General features: G+C 43.8%; 1 protein-coding gene across 2 annotated transcripts in view; it reads right to left on the bottom strand.

Annotated features, from left to right (window-relative positions):
• LOC138503811 (E3 ubiquitin-protein ligase TRIM56-like) overlaps nucleotides 1-21,823 on the bottom strand; it is a 48,174-nt gene extending 26,351 nt beyond the window's left edge. Inside the window, exons 1-2 of one of the 2 annotated variants that reach the window (XM_069623825.1) lie at nucleotides 21,642-21,823; nucleotides 17,996-18,100 (exon numbers count right to left, since the gene is read on the bottom strand). The gene's annotated coding sequence lies outside the window, so the exon portion shown is untranslated. The remainder of the gene's footprint in view (nucleotides 1-17,995; nucleotides 18,101-21,641) is intronic. The other variant, XM_069623826.1, reaches the window with a different exon arrangement.
• Between the last annotated feature and the right edge of the window lie 266 nt (nucleotides 21,824-22,089).

Here is a 22,089-nt window from a genome sequence, read left to right as displayed (position 1 = left end):
TCCCACCACCCCTCAGAATGGATCTTCACTATCAGAACTTCCGAGCTAAGTTCCTTTTATGGTTGAAAACGTAAGCCCCCTATCACATCCCTCTGACTAACCCATCAAATGCCTGTTTACTGTACCTATGATGCCCTCTTGTACTTATGTATATATTCGTGATGTTATCACTTGTTATATATTTTGTGTATATTTTGCCTTTGTTGTAACCAAGTTTCGTAATCTCTTGTAAATGCTGCGCACTGTTACCCGAGGGTACGATTGCGCATTACAAATAAACAAACAAACCTCCGCATTACCGTGCTGCTGAACTACGGGTTTGGTGGTAAGGCCCAGGAAAAACCTCCAGCAGGTAATTCCTCTGCTTTGCTGCCAGAAAACTGCCAAATTGGCAGAATTACTGCCAGCGGAATTACCATCAGTGGTAATTCTGACGAATTCCCCATGGACTCAAATAAATGGGGACTAAGGCCTTGTTTTATTAGCACATTATCATTCTCTAATTATAGGCACATTCATAATGGCACTACAGTCAAAGTGGGAGACTTGAAGTTGGTGGTACTACCTTGTTAAATATATGGATTAGAGGAAACATGTGAATGACAGAAATGGCCTGTATTGCCTCAGCTCAATGAAGCATTGTGATGATGAAGGTTGTTGGTCTTGGAAAATCAATACCTGCATGCCTACCTTTGTACTTACAACATGGCCACCATGGAGTTCTTCTGGGAGGTAAGCTAATTCTTCTATATCTATTAGACAGTCACAGGGTGGCCTGTTTCAGCGAGTGACAAGCCAGCAGACATATGTCCAAAGAGCCATGGGAGGATAAGGCTTGCACCTGGCAGTGAGTGCTCTCTGGTTCCCTCACTGCATGCCACTTTCTTGTGGGTCCTTGTGCACACAATCTCAATGTGGCATTCTTCAGCCCCTGCCATGATCAGGCTGTGAAAATGTTTAGCTGCCCACATGTACATTCTTGGTTAATATACACAAACTTTAGAATGAGCATTGTGGCCCATAATTGGAAAGATGTGTGTAGTCTACATTTCATGTAAGTAAAATTGTCACTGTTTTATAATGGGTTTCACCATACATTTAAAAATGTGAATACAATTTAAAATTATTTCTGGATTACCAGAGCAAGAAACATTCAACATTTACAATTTCATTAATTTTGTATAGGCTACATTAATCAATGATTAGATAATAAAAGCTACACAATTATTACAATCAATAAGGACATCAATCATTATATTCAATGTACAGCAAATTTGATGTCAAGATGCTGAGCCTATATAACCAGGCTCTCCATTTATACTGTTTGACTGTGTATCAAACCATCTCTAGTTCAGAGCTTCTGAACAACTTTTTTGCCATGAATAGGCTTCTAATCTCATATTGATTAAGTATTGGACCCAGCAATTGACATCTTAGCTTTTCATAATATTGGTACAGGGAGATAAAATGCATTTGTGTCATTTTGTAGCAGCTTGCAAGAATATAGCTGTTCAATAATGCGTGCCCCCCTCTTCCTGCCTATTAGGGACACAACTGGATAGGCCATTCCAATTAAGGATTTAATTCCAGCGGAAGTGCCCTCTGAAGTGCCTGATACGCCTGGACACTGCCGTATTGGATACTGATGCTTTGCAATCTACGATCGTACTCCAGTTTTATTGGCCAAGCTCCCCCTGCAAGTACTTCAGTACATATACACACGAGCAAGCGCCCTAGCGCGCGCCCAGCGGACGTGCCCCTGAAGTGCCTGATACACCTGGACACTCTGCCGTATTGAATTCTGATGCTTTGCAGTCTACGAACGTACTCCAGTTTTGTTGGTATGTGGAATTATATGAACTATAACAACTGCTTACTGAAGTTCACCAGTATATATTTACTGCATATGCTATGCTAAATTGTTAATATAGAGTCTTATTTATGTATTTATATTTGTATAGCGCACATACAGCCCAGAGGCATCGAGGCGCTGTTACATGAGGATTGTAGGGAGTTTTGATTGAGTGGTTACACCAGGTTGTCTCTTGGTTACAGGTACATTGGTAATAGTAAGTGACTTCATAGATGAGTAGGTGAAGTCCAAGATTACATACATGATTAGGTGTTACATGTATGTCATTGTTACATAAGTCATCACAAACAGTATACTTTCAGACAAAAAGCTTGGTTTTGATTGCTTTGCAGAATGCTTGGTGGGACTCAAACATTCTTAGGTTAGTGGGAAGAGCATTCCAGTGGGAGGCGGCCATTGTAGGAAAACTGGTGCCCCCGGCGCAGACTCTTTGTGTCTTAGGAGTGAGAATCATGTTAGAATAACCCTTCCCCAAAGGTCTCATGGCAGTGTGTTTTGCAATTCTTTGGATAAGGTATGGGAGTGCAAGGTCATGGAGGCATTTGTGCGTGAGGGAGAGGGTTTTAAAGACAATTCTCTCCTCGACAGGGAGCCAGTGAGCCTGCTTTCTAACTTCAGAGATGTGGTCTTTCATTGACGTTCCTGTGGCCGCCCTAAGGGTGTTGTTCTGAACCAGTTGGAGTTTAGCCACATTTTTACAAGAAGTCCCTACAAGGAGGGCATTGCAGTAGTCAAGCTTTGACCCAATTATTGCCTTGGCAATGGTGAGGCAATTCTGGCGGGATATGAAGGGTCTAGCTGCATTAAGAACTTTGAAGTAGTAGACAGATGCAGAGGCAATGGCATTAACCTGTCTGTCCATAGTCAAATCCGAGTCAAAGTAAACTCCAAGTGTTTTGACGTTTTGGGATACCTTGATGGGAATATTATTGATGGTGAATGAAACGTACTGCTGATCAAGATTGCCCAAGGTAGTGGGGGAGCCGATTAGCAGAAGTTCAGTCTTCTCACTATTGAAGCACAGCCAATTGTCCGCCATCCATGATTGGATAGTAGAGCAAATGCTGGCGAGAGTGTTCATATCTGCCTCATAGTTGCCAGTGAGTGGGATAAGCACCTGTGTGTCATCAGCATAGTTAGTGTACGAGATGCACAGGGAGTGAAGAATTCTGAACAGGGGCCTCGTGAAGAGGTTATAGAGAGTGGGCACGATGCAGGAGCCTTGTGGGACCCCACATTTGATGTGGCTTGGGGTGGCACAGGCTGAGTCTGAGAAGACTTTCATGGCCCTCTCTTGAAGGAAGGATGTGATCCAGGCACATGCTTTGGGGGAGAAGTTGGCAGCAGTGGCGAGATGGCGGCAGAGAGTATTGTGATCAACCAAATCGAAGGTTCTGGATAAATCAAGGATGAGGAGCGTCTCCAAGATCATCCATTTGATTCTTTAGGTCTAGGAGGGACGATTCGGTGCCATGTCGTGGGCGGAAGCCGGACTGCCGCAGGCTAAGGAGACGGTTATCGTCCAGGAATTTTTGGACTTGCAGGTAGGCTGCTTTGTCCAAAGTGTTTAGTAAGAATGGGACGGTTGTGATGGGCTTATAGTTTCCTAGGACCGTTGGGTCAAGGGAAGGTTTTTTAAGGAGCGGGCGCACCCAAGCTTCCTTAAGGCCAGTGGGGACGTGGCCAGACTGGAAGGATGAGTTAATGAAGGCAGTCAGAAAAGGGGCTAGGATGTGTGCCGAGTCTCTGATAAATTGGGCCGGGCAGGCATCACCCTTACATTTAGATGGTTTGATGGACTTCAGCAAGGCGATAACTTCTAGTTCAGTCATATCTTTAAAGTCGAAGGGGGGGGAGGCATTCGACTTGATGACCGTATGCGAGTTAATGTGCAGGTTGGCTATGAGTAGGGTAAGTGCTGTTTGATGGTCCCAGATTTTGGTTTGCAGATTTTTACGTTTTTCTAGCATGGCAGACTGAATGCTGTTGCACTAACAATCGCCCTTGCGAAGAGTGGGTGGGGGAGTAGATGGTTTTTCCAGCTCTCTAAAGATAGTGAAGATGTCTTTGGATCCTGATTTGGCATCATTGATCCTTGAATTAAATGAAGAGGCTTTGGCTTGAGTTATACTGGCTTTGTATGATTTGGAAAAGGCCTTGAAGGCACTTCTAGTAGTATCCGAGTGGTTGGTTTTCCAGTTAGAGAGTGCAAGCCTTTTCTTGGAGCGTTGGTCAAGCAGCTCCTTTGAGAACCAGGCATTAGAATGTTTGACTTTTTTTGCTTTCTTTAAGGAGAGGGGGCGATAGTGCCAACAGCTTGGGTGATGATGTGTTTGAAAGTGCTGGCTAGAGCTTCTGTGTTTTTGTAGAATGGAGCCTCCAGAGCGGGCACCATTAGAAAAGGTGCAATGTTTTCTACCGTCAGTTGGCGTGAGCTTCTCGCAAAGGCTGCTGGGCATGGGATGGAAGGCCTAGTGGGCCCTTTTTTAGTTTTTAGGTTGAATTTAATATAGTGGTGGTTAGACCATGGGATAGGAGTCTTGGCAGTGATTTGTATAGTACAGTTATGATGGCTAATCCAGTCCAGGGTGCGTCCTTTAATGTGGGTGGGTTCAGAGATAGTTTGAGCGAAGCCGAGGGTGGATAGGGCTTTATTCAGAGTGTTGGCATGGGAGTCCTTGGGGTCATTAAGTCCTAGATTCAGATCACCCAGGAGCAAGACTTGGGAGGTTTTTTTGATGTTGTCAGAGAGGGAGAGGAGGAGGGACTCATGGAATTTGGCGATGGGCCCTGGAGGTCGATAGACAATGTGCATGGTAATGGTACAACATGTGGGAGAGGTTGATTTTGAGTAGGAGGTAGTCGCAACTATGGCCATGTTGCCCTTCAGCCTCTCTAATGGTGAGGGCCTCCCTAGCGATAAGGGTGACTCCCCCACCTCTCTGGTGAGTGCAGTCTTTTCTGAAGATCGTGTACCCTGTAGGGATGGCGATTGAGGATGGGGCCAGAGGCTTCATTAAAACAGGTTTCTGTAATTATCAGGAGGTTGAGGTTGTCCTTAATAATGTGGTCATGAATATCAAGGGCATGGGCGGGTACCGATCGTGCGTTGACCAGTGGACAGCTGAGAGTATCCACCCGTTGAGGTGTGGGGGTGGGCAATGGCATGAGCACAACACAAGGTGCAGGTATGTTAGGTGTGACATGATTGGTACAGGCAGGTAATGGCATATGCATATCATTAGGTTCCTGCAAATCCTCACAAGTAGGCAGTGGCAATACACAGGGTGCAGGCAAGGTAGGCAAGGCATCAACACAAGTAGGCAGTGGCACTACACATGGTGCAGGCAATGTAGGCATGGCATCAACACAGGTAGGCAGTGGCACTACACAGGGTGCAGGCAAGGTAGGCATGGCATCAACACAGGTAGGCAGTGGCACTACACAGGGTGCAGGCAAGGTAGGCATGGCATCAACACAGGTAGGCAGTAGCATTACACAGGGTGCAGGCAAGGTAGGCATGGCATCAACACAGGTAGGCAGTGGCACTACACAGGGTGCAGGCAAGGTAGGCATGGCATCAACACAAGTAGGCAGGGGCACAACACAAAGCTCAGGTGTGCTAGGCGGAGCATGACCAACAAAGGGCTTTGAGAGCTGAGGCACATACATATTAACAGGTGTGGGCACAAACCTGGAGTCAGGAGCATGGTAGGGGGTATGTGCTGTTGTCATGGCAAGCAGAGATGAACAAGTGCTTGTTAGGTCAAGGTTGTCCATGGCGGGTAGTCCAACCCCATTGGAGCAGATGGTGCGAAGGTTCGTGGTGATTATGGGGGTATTTTGTAGCAGCAGACGCGACTTGGAAGTCGTATACATCGGGTGGTGTGTTTGTTGCATTTGACTAAAAGGCCGTAGGATGGAACAGCGGAGGAGCTGCAGGGCGACGCTGATGACGTGGTGGGCGTAGGAGAGGCAACGAAGGTGGCCACTGATCGAGGCTGGTAGAAATGGGGGCGGTGTGAGTTTGGGGGGGCATCTGGGTCCCACCCTCAAGTTGCGGTCATGTAAGCTGGGGAAATAAGAGGGGGGCAAGGCATGACTGGTGTGCGAACGAAGTCGCAAATTTCTGGTACAGTACGGTGGGGCGGCGGGTGCAAGAGGCAAGCCTTCTGCCTCGGGGATGTGGAGTGCAGGCCGTGACACTTATTAGAAGTGGCGGTCTTACCTTGCATGAGACGGCTGACACCCTCAGACACCATCGAGCAGCAGAGAGCTGCAGAGAGAGAGAAAGGCCTTTTCCCCCGGCCTTCTCCCTGTGGCATCGCCTGCCGGTCTCCTCTTCCTCCATTTAAGGCAGGAGGGGAGGCGCTGGCAGGATGTCGGGTCAAATCGGGCTCCGGCCCGGAGGCAGTGATTTTCACGGGCATGTTCCCGCTTCCTGGTACAACACCAGTGGTTGCCTGGGCAACGGACAAGGCCTCCTCACGGCCTGGATGTTTGTTGCTTGATGTGGGCGGCAATGTGGACTGCAGTGGGTGCTGCTGTCTGGATCTCCTCACAGGGGTCATGTTTTCTGTGGCCATGGGCAGGTTCCCTCGCAGCGGAGCTGCAGAGGGAGAAAGGCCTTTTCCCCCTGGCCTTCTCCCTGCGGCTTCGCCTGCCGTTCTCCTCTTCCCCCATTTAAGGCAGGAGTGGAGGAGCTGGCAGGATGTCGGGTCCAATTGGGCTTCGGCCCGGAGGAGGTGAGTTTCGCTCTTTTTCTAGCTTCAGTATAGGCCACGCCCCCCTGCAAGTACTTCACTACATAAACACACAAGCACGCGCCCAGCGGAAGTGCCCTCTGAAGTGCCTGATACGTATAATAGGTGTGAGAGGTAGTGAGGCAGAGGGGGTGTGTGCATATTATATTTTTCTAAAGCATTTACGGTATGGCTGCTTTCAACAACTTCCACCGCGCACTGCATTCTATTGTAAATCCTCATGTGGATTGTCGGCTTTACCACGGTATGTGAACATTAATTAATAAGTACGAGAATTGTATTCAATCGTGTTCTATTACTCTGCAAATCCAACTCTGACCAACTCCAAAACTTCCAGGTCCAGAAACGAGTAACTCTGGACACCTTAATAGGTCAACGCCACGAGTGGAACAAGTACCAATCAGCAGTTAAATCTACGCAAACTTCACAATGTTTGACATCATGCTTAACGGTGCCCAGAACTTACGCAACAGCTGTCTCAAGTGGTCCCCGTCAAACTTGATGTTGAAGCTCAAGTATTGTCTTCCACTAAACTCGATGCTGAAGCTCACGCACTGTCTTCCACTTTATTAGAAGCTGTTAATCTCAATTAACTTAAACTAGATGACGTCTTCAGATACCTAATTTCGCAAAAGAGCTCACTTAAATGTGGGAAAAAGCAATTGATCATGCAGCCTGTTGACTTTGCCTCGGCTGTTGAAATTATGGCAGAGGCGCCCGATAGTCGATCACCCCATACAGATATTATTGAAATGAATGCTCTGGATAAAAATGATGTGCCTGAGTCTAATGGTCCTACATCTAGTAATGTTTCACTACAAGCATCACCATATCTACACTCACGCAAAATTAAGCGTGCACATGCCAGAGCTATAAAACGTCAAACCAACAAAATAAAATGCAAAATTTACAAACTAAAAAGGCTAAAAAAATAAACCAAACAACAAAGTGCATGGGCACAATTCCAACACCAAAAAATCCTTGTAACTTATCAAATGATGATGAAATAATAGATCTCAACCAACTAAATGAAGAATCTAAGGTACTTCTTAACTTGGAAAATAAATCTCAAAAAGCTAAAGATATACATTGGACTCAACAACTACTCATATGACACTCTCTCAGCTAAACCCTTCTCATGTTCAGGGCAACAAATGTAAAATGGCAACTGCCTCATAAAAAAAAACAAATATCGCTATCAAATCCCCTATAAACAGCAGGAATTTCAAACAACGTCATTTGTCTCAGTTCTAAGCAATCACTTGCATTAAGCAACTAAGAACATCTAAACCAGGACATATTACTGTTGGACAAAAAACTACCACAACCGCTGCTAGTGTGTCCAACATTCTGGCCAAAATTCCTGTCTTAGTGCCTTCAACTAGTGATGCGAGTAATCTTGTGCCTGTTATAAATGTAGCCGTCAATATTCCTAAAATAATAGGATGGACAAGCGATCCTGTTAACGGTCAAAAACGATTGAATCGATTATATTTACTTCATACCTTTAGACTTGTGTTCTCAGTCGGAACACTATAGTCATATAGTCAGATGATATAGACTGGATCACACTTTCCATCCATAACAACTATCAAATGATTTGTGGCCTACAATCACAGGTCATCACGAAACCTGTGTGGGAACATAGAGCAGACTTTGCCTATTGGGGATTAACTCTTCATCTCTTTCAATCTTTAGAAGAAGCAACTGAATTTGTACATACTCAGGCTCCAATATTAAAATCCAATAACGAAAGTCCAAACATGAATGAAGATGTAACTCAATTGAGTGTGAATGTACTAGCTCAGCTGTCCTCTTTAGCTGATGCAGCCAAAAAGGTATCATGGCTCGAGCCCTTGTTGTCTAGTATATGTGAATTAACTAAAGTGAACCTCCAGCCGAGGCCAGTCACCCCTCATCATTATATCATGGAACTGTTGTGAAGTTTATAACCTAGTTCTCTGGTTGAACTTGTTTTCCCTCCAAGAAGATCCCATTATTCTTATGCTACAAGAAACCATGAACATCCAGTCCTTTGGTATTGATGGCTTTACCACATATACTCTTCTAGCCACTCATGGTAGCGCAGGAAGACCTTCGCGTGGTCTGGCTATTCTTGTAAGTAACAAAGTTAAGGCACACTCAAATCTGATGGTGTGCTCTAATGAGATACTGGCAATTGAATTTATTTTGTCTGGGGAGCCCAACATCACTTTTTTTATTATATGCTTCCATTGGAACCCTGCCAAGATTACATTAGATGCTTTTTTTATGTGTTTGGACTCTATGTTAGAAGATGCTTTTGTACACAATGTGGATTATCATATTATTTTAGGTGGTGGTTTTAATTCTGTATGTATCAAATTAGACAAATTTAATTGTCCTATGTTCACTACTTACACACGATCTCGCTCGCAGAAGAGAGGGACATTATGGGTGAATTACTTAAACGATTGGAATATACATCTTGTCAACTTTAAGAATGGTCCTCATAAAGGTACATGGCAAAGTGGAATAGGCTCTTCCTATATTTCTGGGATATTTTTATCCGTTCCGATATGCCCCACTGCATCAATTTACCAATGTGGAAAGAAAAAGCCAAAAATGGATGTGCTAACCCCTGTGCACGCAAAAATCTGCAAAACATTGTATGGGTCACAATCACAAAAGGCTGCACACCCGCCAAACCTATGAAAAATTGCGCTTTGAAACCGGAAAAGATGGCTGCCAAATCTACTTTGCCTGTTGTCAGTAGTGGAAGGAGACCTCAAGTTGAAACCTGTCACTGGGCTGCCTACCGAGTAAAAATGGAACACTGAATGAAATGAAAGACAGTGCTTTATTGCAAAAAACCCAGAAATTGCTCTTAAATCCCTTTTTCTTGGTTGCTGAAAATACAGAATACCTGATCAAAACACCACAAAACACCCAATACCTTTGCTGGGTGTTACCCGCCACTTCATTAAGGAATCAATATGAACATACAATGCCATGGAAAGTGGAATCTATCATGAAAATATCCACAGTAAAAAGTGTGCTTGCCTGTGAAAATCTGTCAAATCTGGGCGCAGTACCAGCGGCCGCCTGAGACTGTTTCAAAGGCCTGCATTTAAAGTATACATTTGTACCATTCAGATCTAAGTGTCCTGTTATCAAAAATAATATAGGTTGCAACTATTTAATCTGCATGATTTAGAGACTGGAAATAGAGTTATAGCTGCTTGATTCAAAATTGCAAGTTTTATTTTAAATTAAGAAAATGTTATAATTTGACAGTGAATTTAGCTGAAACTCAGATTCATCAAACCAGTTCCCCCCAGCCTTCACCAACAAAAGGCACCTCTCCTGCTTCACACCAAAGGCCAGGAACTCACATTAAGGTGTTGATTAAGAGGGGAGGAGATTTGGGCTGCTCCCCCTGGAGGAGACAATGAACCTTTCTTGGCTGAAAGAATATGCAGATTGTAAGTGTCAACAGAGGCCTCTGCCAGAGGAAGAAGGCGGGGATTGATCTTGAGCTACAAGAAACCTTTGGAGGCGGGAATAGACATGTTTGTTGATCCTCAATGGACAGAAAGCATATTTCTAAAAAGACTGACAAAGGACAGTGCAAATTTGTAAAAAATGTATAATTACAGTATGGTTTATGTGAATTCTTTTCTGCACATTTTAAAAGGACCCAGAACTCTGTGCAATGTTCTGAGAAGGCGTAGTGAAAATTCTGGTTTTGTAGCAATTGTAGTCATGTCAGAAGCATAAAACGTCATACAATTATGCCCAGATATCATGCGCACATACGTACAAAATTGTGGACAAATCAGATGTTGTGTCCCGGATAAAAAGTGCAAAGAATTGTCAGATCCAAGATCCCACAGCTATGGGGTTTGTAAGAATATTTGCTCCACAAAATATGCGATCTGTGTATGTCATTGGTATAAAGATTGTACACATGTAAAGATGTATTTAATCAAAAATAGATTTTATGTGCAAAAGGCAAAGGGGAGGTTTTCCCTGTCTCATAAACCACATCATCATGATGACACTCTGCTTTTCCCTCCAATCAAGGGAGAGAGCACACTTTAGCCAATGGACTATCTACGGGGTGCGCCTAGGATAATTCAGCTTACCCACCCATGTATGAAACACATAGAGACAGCTGAGGACCTAGAAAAACACTGATCCAACCAACATCTCGAATTTGGTGAAGCACTTTGAAGGAGATCCATCCATACTGCTTGTTCCAGACTCCAAAAACTTTGCAAGCAGAAAGGCCCAGAGCATAGATGAACCGCTTTCAGCTGGGCCTAATTTCCAGAACCCATCCCTAAACTTAAAGGGGAAACCAAGAAGCAGCCAGGCTGTGCTGTAGCTGCTTGCCTGCCAAAGAATCATCTTCATAACCAGAAGGACAGATTAAACCCTGTCTGCTGCCGTGCTCTGCTGTGCAGACCAGAAAGTCATTGCAGATCCTGTCCAGTCCTGCTGTGCAGTGTCCAGAGGGCCTTGCTGATCGCTGACCCGTCCAGTCCGGTGTGTCCAGCAGTCTGTCCCAGAAGTCTGTCCCAGAAAGAAATCCCTGACCAGATCCCAGACGGTTCCATTCAAAACATTGGTAGTGAGTATCCATAGTATAGGATTGTCACTAGCCTATGTACTGTCCATAGTCATCCCTATCCAAATCAAATCTATCTTATATCCAGAACTGTATTGTTAGAAATCCTTTTTGTCTCGCCTGAACTCTCTCTCTTATCCTGTAGTCCTTCTGTAATAATATTGTTAAAATCATCTTTGCGCTGATATATTTTATCTGAAGAAGGGTAAGCGTCTCGGCGGGCAAAAACCTGATCGGTGACGTCCTGGTCTGGTGGCTGTGCTGTCGTGTAGTTTGTATCTTCATAGTCCATTCCTAGTGTAAAGAAACCTTGTTTGCATTTTAAAAAGTGCATTCTTGTTTGACATTTTTCTTCTTTCTGAAAAAGAAAACAACCTCCACGAAAACGTTCAAAACTTCTTCATACTTTATGCTAACATCCTAAGCTTTCTAATGAACCCAAAACTGCATCCCAACACCTTATAGTTTTTCCACAATCGCGCCTACCGTGCGCGGAAAAGTTTGCCGCAGATTTTTCATTTGGCCCAAATCTATAACGTGTGCAATAGCTTTTCATTGCACCCGACCTCAAAATGAAGTTCTCAAGTTTCTTATTACTCTCAAATCATTGCTAGTGTGTGTCTACAACCATATAAAGCGGCTCCCATTAGTATTTCAACCATTTCAGTGAATTAAACCATTTTCAGTGTTTTACCCATTCATGGAAAGCCAATTTTAAAACCATTTTTGACAAGTTTGCAATCATTCCTGTTTCTCTCTCTGTATTTGCTGGGGGAAATTGGGATTGATATATCGTATTGATTTCTGCATTCCTGAAACCTGTTCTCTCTCCTTCTATCTCTTTATATTGCATATTGGGGGGATTGAAGAGTGTGCAGGGGGAAAGAGTAACCCCATTGCTATAGATTTGAACAAAACCACAAAAGGATCATTTCTGTGCTGCATTATTTTCCCCATCATTGCTCCTTGTGATTAAAGAGATTGTTGAGTGTGACATCACCCCATTGGTGATCATTGTTTAACCATTAAAAATAGTGTGATATATATTATGCAATCCATAAATAAATATTTTAACTTTGCAAACCAGCCTGCTTCCTGGTTCAGTGTGATGGGCGGGGGATTCAAAGAGAAGGGTGTGATATAAGTGGTACATCATTCTGAAATAAAAGAACTTATAGACACAAATAATTAATTAAGGGTTTCAGCTGTGCATCACACGCTAGGCATTGACTTATGTGAAGTGCCAGGTGGGAATCACTTACAAGGAAAATGGCAGGCTGAAAACTGATCCCTTCAGGGGAGGGGCAGGAAACTTCCCTCTGGACCCCCACCCTGATCAAAGGAATGTGACAGCTGTTGCCAGTGAAAGAAGAAAAAAAACTGCTGAAAGATATTTGTAGTTTAAATGCCTATTTGTGATAAAGTTTTGAAAACCTTTAACTTTGCAACATGAAGGAGGACAAAGCTAAAAATTGGTAGTTGTAAGTCTAATTGTATGCTCTTTCTGTGAAGACGTGAGTGAACACTGTACTACATAAGAAACCAAAGTTACACAAAATGAATAATTGTGGCAAAACTATTGATGCTGCAAATATAATTTTGTCTCTCCGTGTTCTAGGGGTAATTGCACAGATATGTACTGGATTAGGAATTGTTAGGCCAAACTGTTATGATTAAAATTGACAAAATTCTGCAGAACGACAGACAGCTCTCACTGAGATGGGAGTTAGATGTAAGGATAACCCACAAAATATGAAATGTATGTGTCTGATTCTATTAGAGGGCATAATTATAGAAATGTGTAATTATGGGAAAGTTAAATTGTGGTTCAAATCATTGGAGGAGTTCCCAAACCACATCATGAAAAAGGCAAGTGCCTTTGACCTATCACAGCGTGGGGGTGTGGTTTGTAATTCTGCCCCTACCATAAACTGAGTGATGTCACTTGGCATGATAAATATAGGAACTTCACCACAAACTGATTCCGGACTACATCCTGATTTCCACGTGACGCTCTGGTCCTGACTTCTTCATCCTGTTCCAGAACTTTTCATCTTGTCCTGATTCCAGACTACTTTGCAAAACCCAGGCCTCGGCATTGCTGAACTCTTTTCAGCTAGGACTAAATCCTGAACCATCCCAAAAGAACTTCAGGGAAATAATTCTGATGCCGTTTGGCTTGCTACCATTCATGCTGGCTTGCTGTAACTCGCCATACCACTAATCTACAGTGTCCAGTGACCAGAAGGGCCAATATAATCCAATCCAACCTGAGGCGCCGTCCAATTGACCAGAACCACCCAGCTGATCCAATTCCGCCAGAGGTGCCCTGCTGCCTGTAGACCGATCCGTGATGACCAGAACCTGATGGTCCAATCTTAATTTACAGTGGGCTGCAAGTATCAATAGGAATCCTAGTGACCCATAGTATATTTGCCATTTCCTATCCCAATCTATAACCCATCCCATCTTTAATTTAAGAACCTCTAATAGTGTCAGAACCATTCGTGCAACCCTGTTTGTAATCCCTAGTGTGAACGTTGAATTTCTCTCATTTGTTTCATTAGACCATAAGCCATTAGTGATTTGGATTAAATAAAGTAATTCCCATAAAGAAAACTTAGTATCCGCCACGTGAAAAGTTACAAGCGGCCGTGCGTAACTGTGGAGATTCACGGGTGGCATTCTCTTTTTCTTAGTCATTAATATAGTTTAAATAAAACCAATCTGTCATTTTAAAACCAAATTTCTGCATTTCTCTGCTCTATTTTTTCCAAAACACCTCTCATTAAAACTTACATAACTTCTTCCATTTTGTAGCTAGAGACTTATAGCTAGAGACTTAATTTCAACTCTCAGTTAAACCTAAGACCTGTAGCTACAGTATATTTGACCCATTTTTAATAATAATCGCACAGTGAAATTTAGGCGCGAATTTGCATTTTTGCAAAGATTTTACACGTCTTTTCCCATTCAAAGTGTTTCTTGACTTTCATTCTGATCTAAAGTGTGTTCTGTTGCTCATCTTGTAGCTCATGTTGGTTAGAATCTGTTTAGTATTGCTCTCATAGGAATTTACCTCAATTTAAGCATTTTGCACACTTTTCATTGTTTTTCTAAGCTATTTTTAAAAGTGTAAATTTCCCAAAAACGCGTTTCTCTCTTGTTTGGGGAGGGAAGATTATATTCAAACACTGTACTCTGTTCTTACATTCCTGAATACCTGCTGCTTACTTACATCTGTGTAGAATTGCTCATTTGTGCATTAAGAACTTTGCAGGGGGAATCTTAACTTAAACACTATCTTTCACCAATCAAAACTGTTCTTTTTCCTGTGTTTTATCTTCTGTATTGCTATAAGTGAATTCAATTGCTTTACTTATTTTCTGAATTGTTTTGTCACCACATTGGTGATTGCTGCCCCATATACATATATTAATTTGTATTTGAATTGAATTTTAAATAACAAATAAATATTTACCTTTACCAAACAGCCCGATTCCTGGTCCACTGTGACCTGGGGGGGTATTTTGAGAAAGGTGTGATATGAGTGGTATATCACTCAGAATATTGAACCTATGGACACAATAAATAAGTATTTCATCGGTGCATACATGCTACGCCAGACCCGGGTGTTTTGCCTAATTGAAATTCTTAACATATTGATTTTTTCGTTTTCTCGTCTGATCTAGTATGGCTAGTTGATCCTGCAATTATTGGGATCTTGACCAAAGGTGATCATATGCCGATTCAACTACGGGTCAACGTCAATACAATGCTACACTCTATCAATCGTACTCTTGTATTAGCTCAAACGGACAGACCTTCTGTCTCTCTTCAATAGAATATTAGGTTATCCAGGAAACGTACACTTCGTGTACATAGAGATATTTGTCGTAAGTTTGATCCCAAATGTTTGGATCTTTACTCTGACCAAATGGAGAGTTGGAATAACTCTGTTGTCAAATTCCACCTAAATGAAATCATAAACAGAGTTAATAAACAACAGAAGTCACACGCCCACCCTTATACTTCGAAAATTGCCCAACTCAAACCCATTAAAAATGGCAAGATAAGAAATCTTGTCAAGTGTGACCTTATGGGAGTCAATTATAATGAACAGAAACATCGAATTTGTCAGATATACTCAGATATGAGCATCATCTCGCCGACAATCAGAAAATGATTGCGCTTGTGTGTAAAAGAGACACACGTAGTGTATGGGCTATTTTAAAAGGTGTCTCTATCCCCCTATGTTGATCCGTGAGAGGGTTTTTAGACATGTTTTACATGGGTCCACAACTCTTGATGCTCAGGGTTGTGTTTTAAGACTAGAGCAGGGGAGACCAAGCAGGCCCGAGTCCAATCACAGAACGTATTCCTTGAGCTCTAGTTGGCTGGTGTGAGGAATGTGTTGGTGAGACTAACCTGAAAGGGTCCCATCTTGGTTGATTTTAAATTTGCCAGGATTGTTATTTGCCCCGTTAATGGAGGAAGGCTGCTTTAGGGCTTGGCCCCTGTAACATGGGGTCAGGCTTAACCGGTCTGTGCACTCTCAATCTACCTTATACTGAAACTATTTGCTTGGTGCTGCACATTGGGGACTTTGGTACTGCACTTATTCTGTAACTAGAGCCTAGATGCCTCAGGGCTTTGTGTGCTGCTATAAAATGAAGGGAAAAAAGAAAAAGAAAAAAAGGAGATCTTTGAGGCAAGGATGGGGATCATCAAGGATGTTAAGGGTATCATCGATAACCTTGAAGGAAGCCATTTCCGTGCTGCTTCTGGGTCTGAAGCCAGATTGGTAGGACTGAAGGATATGGTTGGCTTTGATGAATTGGAGAAGCTATGAGGCTACTTCTTTCTCAAGGATCTTACCTATGAAGGGAAGATGGGTAATGGGGCGGTAGCTGCAGAGATCGTTGGGGTCCAGTGTTGGTTTCTTGAGAAACAGGGGGAATTGTTGATGGGAAGGTACCTTGAATGAGGGAGCTGTTGATGATTGGCAGGTAAGGGAAGAGTGCTTCAGTTAGAAGGGGCCTAGAGTACGGAGGCAGAGAGGATGTTATCTGCAAATTATGTGACATTGAGGAATGCTAGGGTGGCAGCCAGGTCTTCCATATTGAGTGTATTGAAAGTTGTGCAGGTAAAGGTGTTTTTGCAAGACTGGATTCGTAGTGTGCGATCATTTGTGGAGTTGGTGTCTTTGTTCTGGCGGGTCATGGTGATCTTGTTGATTAAAAGAGTTGGCAGCTGTGAATTTGTTGATAGAGCGCAGTATAGGTGGGGTGGACAGAGGGTTGATGCACTGCTTGATGGCTTTGAAGAGGGCTCTGCTTTCATTGTCTGCGTTGGTTTAGGTAGTAATTGGCCGTGGCAGTGGTGCTCATATGTCTGCATGTAGTATGGGGTTCCTTGAGTGGAACGAGGTTGGATGTGCTGCAGGATTTTTGCCAAGTCTTTTCTTGTTTAACGACTGTTATTTTGTTGTAGCTGAGTTCTTGAGTGTATTTCAAAAAAGGTAGCAGGCACTCCTCTCCCGAGTTCTTGAGTGTACCAGGATGCAGACGATTTAGGCTTGAGGGTCTTTTGTTTCACCAGGATAATGGCAGTTGTTGTTGGTTGTAAGGGTGGTGTTGAGCTTTTGGAGAAACAAGTCACAGTTTTGGTTCATCTGAGGTATATCAGCCTGTGTGAGGTGAAGGTTTGTGAGGTCTTCTATGAAAGCCTCCAGTTGGAAGGTTCTGAAGGCGTGTCTGCTTGGTTTCCAGTGGGTGTGCTTGACTGAGGTGGTGTGAACTATGTCAAAGGGGATTGCCAGATGGTCTGATCAGTCGAAGAGGATTGGAGAGCTGTGATGCAGGGTGGGTAGGGCAGCAATGATGAGACTGAGAATATTATCTTTTTTTGTTTGTGTGATGTGTGAGGTTCGAATGCCGAGAAGGTAGCTTGTTTGCCATGGATGTTGAAGTCGCAGAGGAAGATGTTGTTGGCATGTGTGGGAGACATGGTGGTGACCAAGACTGTTAAGTCTAAGATGAAGGAAGTTTAAGTGGTCTGTAGATGACGTGGAAAGTGACTGTGTCTGTTTGGTAGAGCGGGAAGTGATAGGAAGGTTTTCAAAAGAGCCGATGCTTGCGACGTCCAGCTGGGCGCATGGCCATGATGCCTTGTGAATGATGGTGATGCCTCTGTCCATCTTGTTTGGATTGCCTTGTTGTAATCCGAATGCACTGTGCCTGAACATTGTCTGTTCTCCCTTGTCTTCACCCCTTAATTGCACTCGGTAAAACTGTGGAATCGTTGTCAGGCCTATTTGCTGTATCTGAAATGTTAAATGTATTATATGCACGTACCCTGCCTATGCAGACTATTATCATCTCAGAATTTCAAGGGCTCTGAGCGTCTGTTGTTTTTCCCCCATGTTCCCACCCTCCTTCAGCACTTTGTAACACTTGCTTGTGTACAGGCGCTTTATAAATAAACATTTCCATACCATACCATGTGTGGTGAGGATCTCAGAGATGTCTGCTGCATGGTTGCTGAGTGGACGTTGGCGATCATCTGTTTTCATGCAGTGGTGCATGATGAACTGCTGATGGGGTCTATGGTGACCCGGGTGAGGTTGCTGGGATGTGGTGTCCATGATGTTGCTGGCAAGCGGTGTGGCTGGTTATGGGTGGTGATGGTGGGGATTGGCTGTTGTGATAGAGGGGTGAAACACACAATCAATTTGTGGGAGCTTACCTGTTAGAGGAGTAGTGATTCTTGTCTTAGGTCCTTCCGTTCTGAACAGGTCCAAACAGGAACAGCCCTTCCCTTCAGATGTCCAGGCGAAAGACGCCCTTTGACCTAACATTCAAGAAAAGAAAGGAAGGGGCAGGGCTAAGTAGGTGCACCTAGATCCACTTGCATCATCTAACCAATTACAAAGGAAAAGGGACTGCAGGGCTGCTAAAGTAGAGAAAAAAAAGCAACAAAAACAAGAAGGCAACAAAAGATTAGCAGCGATTGATAGGTGGGTGGGGCTTAGGTCATCCACTTGCACCAGCTCACCAACCGCACTCACTGTAGTGAGTGAATCTCCTCATGGTGGAATATGTGCCACTGCAGTGGAAGGAGCGGCAGATGAACATTAGGTCTTGAATTGAATGGCATATTTGAATGGAAGCCAATGAAGTGTGTAATAGGCGGGGGTGATGCACCATGTTTTTGGAGTCTCAGGAGGAGTCTGCGTTGTGAATTATTATGTCGGAGACAGGAGAAGCAGCCACTAGTTCAGTTACACATGGATAATTAAGAATATAGAGACTCACAGCTCAATGGAGCACCATGGCTTCCCCAACTGTCCTTTACCTCAGTATTCCATGGCAGAACCCACTGATGTCAACTAGTAGAACCATATGACATCAGCATGAGGCTCCATGGAGACTGAAGGAATACAGTCCCTAAACATGGCAAGTAAGAAATACAGATGTGAACACTCTGGCTGTCGCAACTTGGGCTCTTCGCAGTCGATTTATTAAGTGTATTGGAAAGCTATTTGGCATGATCTTGTGTAATTTGGTCTGGAGATTACAAGCACAATGATCCCCATGCCTCCTACAATATTTCACTTTCTATTACAAATCAATGTTTGAGTATGGATGGGAGTCAGAACTGTAGTAGAACACCGTCTCAGTAACTTGCAGGTCCCAGATGCAAATCACCACAGGATAAGTCCAACCTTCATACTTCCGAGGTCTACAAATAGTACCATTGATCCTCGTAACAATTATTTGATTTCCTAGAGACAATCCAGTTTGTGGTGTCCTTAGATGTTCGTGCTACAATATAATACCAGGAGTAGCAATACACCCTGCTCGCTCTTTAATTTCTACATGGAACACATTGGGTATCATTTTACCAAATGTTTCCTCTGTGCAATTTTCTAAAACACAGTGCAAAACAAAGGTGTTCAACCCAGTGGTTTCATGTTAATACGTTTGTTTTGCACCATGTTTTGGAAAAATTGTAAATTCCTCCCACAAATAATAATTGCAGGTGGCATTTATAACAGATTCCTGTGTAATCTGCCTGCTTTTACAAGGTGTAAAAGTCAGGTGGATTCCATTAAGACTCCAATGATTTAGCGGCAGCATGAAAATGTATGCTGGCATTGGAACGTGGTGTTTTGAAGCGGAGTGGTGATGCATGGAGGACACGGTTTGTCTTTTTCATGACTCCACTGCACCTCAAAAGACCACAAGAATCCCTCAGATCAAGGTATTACACATGTACGCCTGCCTTTGGCACCTGTTATACGGATCTGGGGACAAAGGAAAATGGCACCCTTTGCAGCTCATTTTCGTAGTTCCCGGAGCGTAATTGGAGGAGTAACACAGTTACGCCTGTCTTAACGCCTCCATTAATGCTCTTAGGGATTTCCACTGTTTTTGAAGGTGCATGGCAGGCCCTTATAGGAGTTAAGTTTCCACCTCCCGTTTGCCCTCTGCCTTCAAAATCAACATGGTTTTACACAGCATGAGATTTTCATGCTGGAGTGAAACCAATGATTTCCCATGGACACTGCTTGCTTTTTGCTTGTTTCCATAGGAAATCATTGTAAATGCCCCGAGTGTGTACATGGCAGGCAGCGATTACTCGATTGCACAGCAGAGTGCAAAGAGAGAAGTGCAAAAGGCTTCCTCAATCTATTAACTCTTCCCATTTGCCCTCCCCAGTGCAAATGACTAAATTGCCTGGAGGGGACCTGTTTGCACATAAGATGCCTCCGGGTTCGGTGCGCTCTATAAATGTCAAAGTAAATAAGTAAATAAGCGGTTCCCTTGGGGTAATTACTTTTTTTAAACAAAATTAGCCTGTCTGTATTTATGTTTTTGTGGCAGATAAGGGGAGATCAAAGGAGTAAAGGATTGTCATGTTTTATTTTTTTTAATGTCTACGGAGAGATCCTAGTTTTTCAAACGTCATAAAACTAATGCAGGCAAGAAAGTATATTTCTGCAATACTGTTGCATTTCAGAAAACACATTGGCAAAGGCAACAGTTTTTGCGTCTGCATCGAAACTCTTTCCTTTGTGCAGTGATTGGAAACATTTTCATTGGGGTATATGGTACTTCAGAAACAAAGGGGGGGATCAAGTTCGATCCCCACATTAATGGCACAGAGTGAACTGCCTCCATATGCACCTCTGTGCAAAAGGTCCCCTCTGTGCAATGTTCCCTGTTTCCACTAAGTGGCGGAAAAATGAGGAGTAAACGTGGGCCTCATTACACGTTTGGTGGTATCCTGCTGGTAAATCCTGCGGGATACCACCAAACCGTAATACCGTTACCGCAACTTGATCTGCCAGAATTACCAGCAGATTACAAGTGGTGTTAAGTGCTAGTATTCCCCATTCCATGGAGGAAATTGCCGGTATTACCGGCACCAGTAATACCAGTGCCAATGATGCTCGCCTTTTTGGGTGGTGGGGTGCCAGAATTACCGGCAGCTGCAGATAAATCCGGTCACCCCAACACCAAATGTGTAATATGCCGGTAGACGATATTACCAGCACGTTATTTCCGCACCAACATTCTTGTAATGGGGCCCAATCCACGTTTCCACCATGTTCGTGATTAAGGGTAAATGCTTCCTGCAAAGTAGCATTTACAATGAATTCGTATTATTTCCAGCTGCTTTTTGCCAGGTGGCAATTTCAGGTGAATTTCCTCCATTACAGTTACGCCACAATGCAATTTGGGCGTTAATGCAGCTACACTTGTATGGTGGAGGGCGAAATGGAGGCGGGCACATTATGCCTACCCTGCTCACCAACTCTGCTATACAAATGCACCAAAATGAGGCAGATCGGAAAATTGGCAAGCACATTTACTGTCATTTTCCACGAAAATGTAGAAAACTAATTCTGATCAACGATTCTGTAGAAAGCATATATATCAGCATTCACTACCCCCTTTTCCTCCACATCCGTTTAACTGTGTGCTATCGTGCAGGGCTCTCACACCCTGCATTTTTGCTGGCTCCGTTTCCACTCTGAGGGGCATTATCTGACTTGTATCTTGTCCTGAGACCTGCGCCCTGTGACACTCTTCCACATCACTTATGTCTAGCCCCCCTCCTGACTCACATTAACCACTAGAACTTGACCCTATAATCCTTTAGCCACCCCGGTTACTTGCCTGCTCCTTCACCTGGCTGTATCACATATAACAGGATGACCCTCCATGTCACCCGGAAACCACGTTCATGAAAAGTCCTGTCCCACCGTCGCATGAATTAATCCGGTTACCCTGCCTGGATCTCCTCCTGTGCCTCACTCCATTAGCTGTTGACCCCCGCTGCGTCGTCGCCTATATCCACCTAACTGCCCACCATTATAGCGTACCTGTCACTCCTGTGCGGCGCTCTGCTGCTTCGCCTGCAGTCACTGCTGTCTCACGCTGCACTCTCTTCTGTAGTCTTTTCCTGTCCGACAGGCAGTTGCGTTACCCGTGTCCACTCCCACCCTCTGCTCCCTCACCTATATCCACGTACAATGCCAATAACCAAAGGGAGAGAAACGAAACTGAATGTTTCAAGTACGGAAATAACAAGGCGTGCTGAACGCCCTCCCTCCTTCTCGAGAAACGTCGCTATCCACCCATTTTTTTCTGTAATATCTACTTCCCAGGCTACCTCCCCTCTACGCATCCTTCGTAGTTAAGCTCCTCCTCCTCCAGCACTAAGTCTGTTCTGATATTTGAGCAATCGAGTGAATGCAATTACTCTTTCAGTTTCCCCCACCAGCTATTATCAGAGCTCTCATGGTTCTGCATGCCATACGTGAGAGGGTC

Source organism: Ambystoma mexicanum, chromosome 11 (assembly GCF_040938575.1).
Source record: "Ambystoma mexicanum isolate Mex_15411 chromosome 11, UKY_AmexF1_1, whole genome shotgun sequence".
NCBI classification, from domain to species: domain Eukaryota; kingdom Metazoa; phylum Chordata; class Amphibia; order Caudata; family Ambystomatidae; genus Ambystoma; species Ambystoma mexicanum.
Note: the sequence above shows the minus strand (reverse complement) of the source record. Positions and strands in the feature narration are given on the sequence as shown.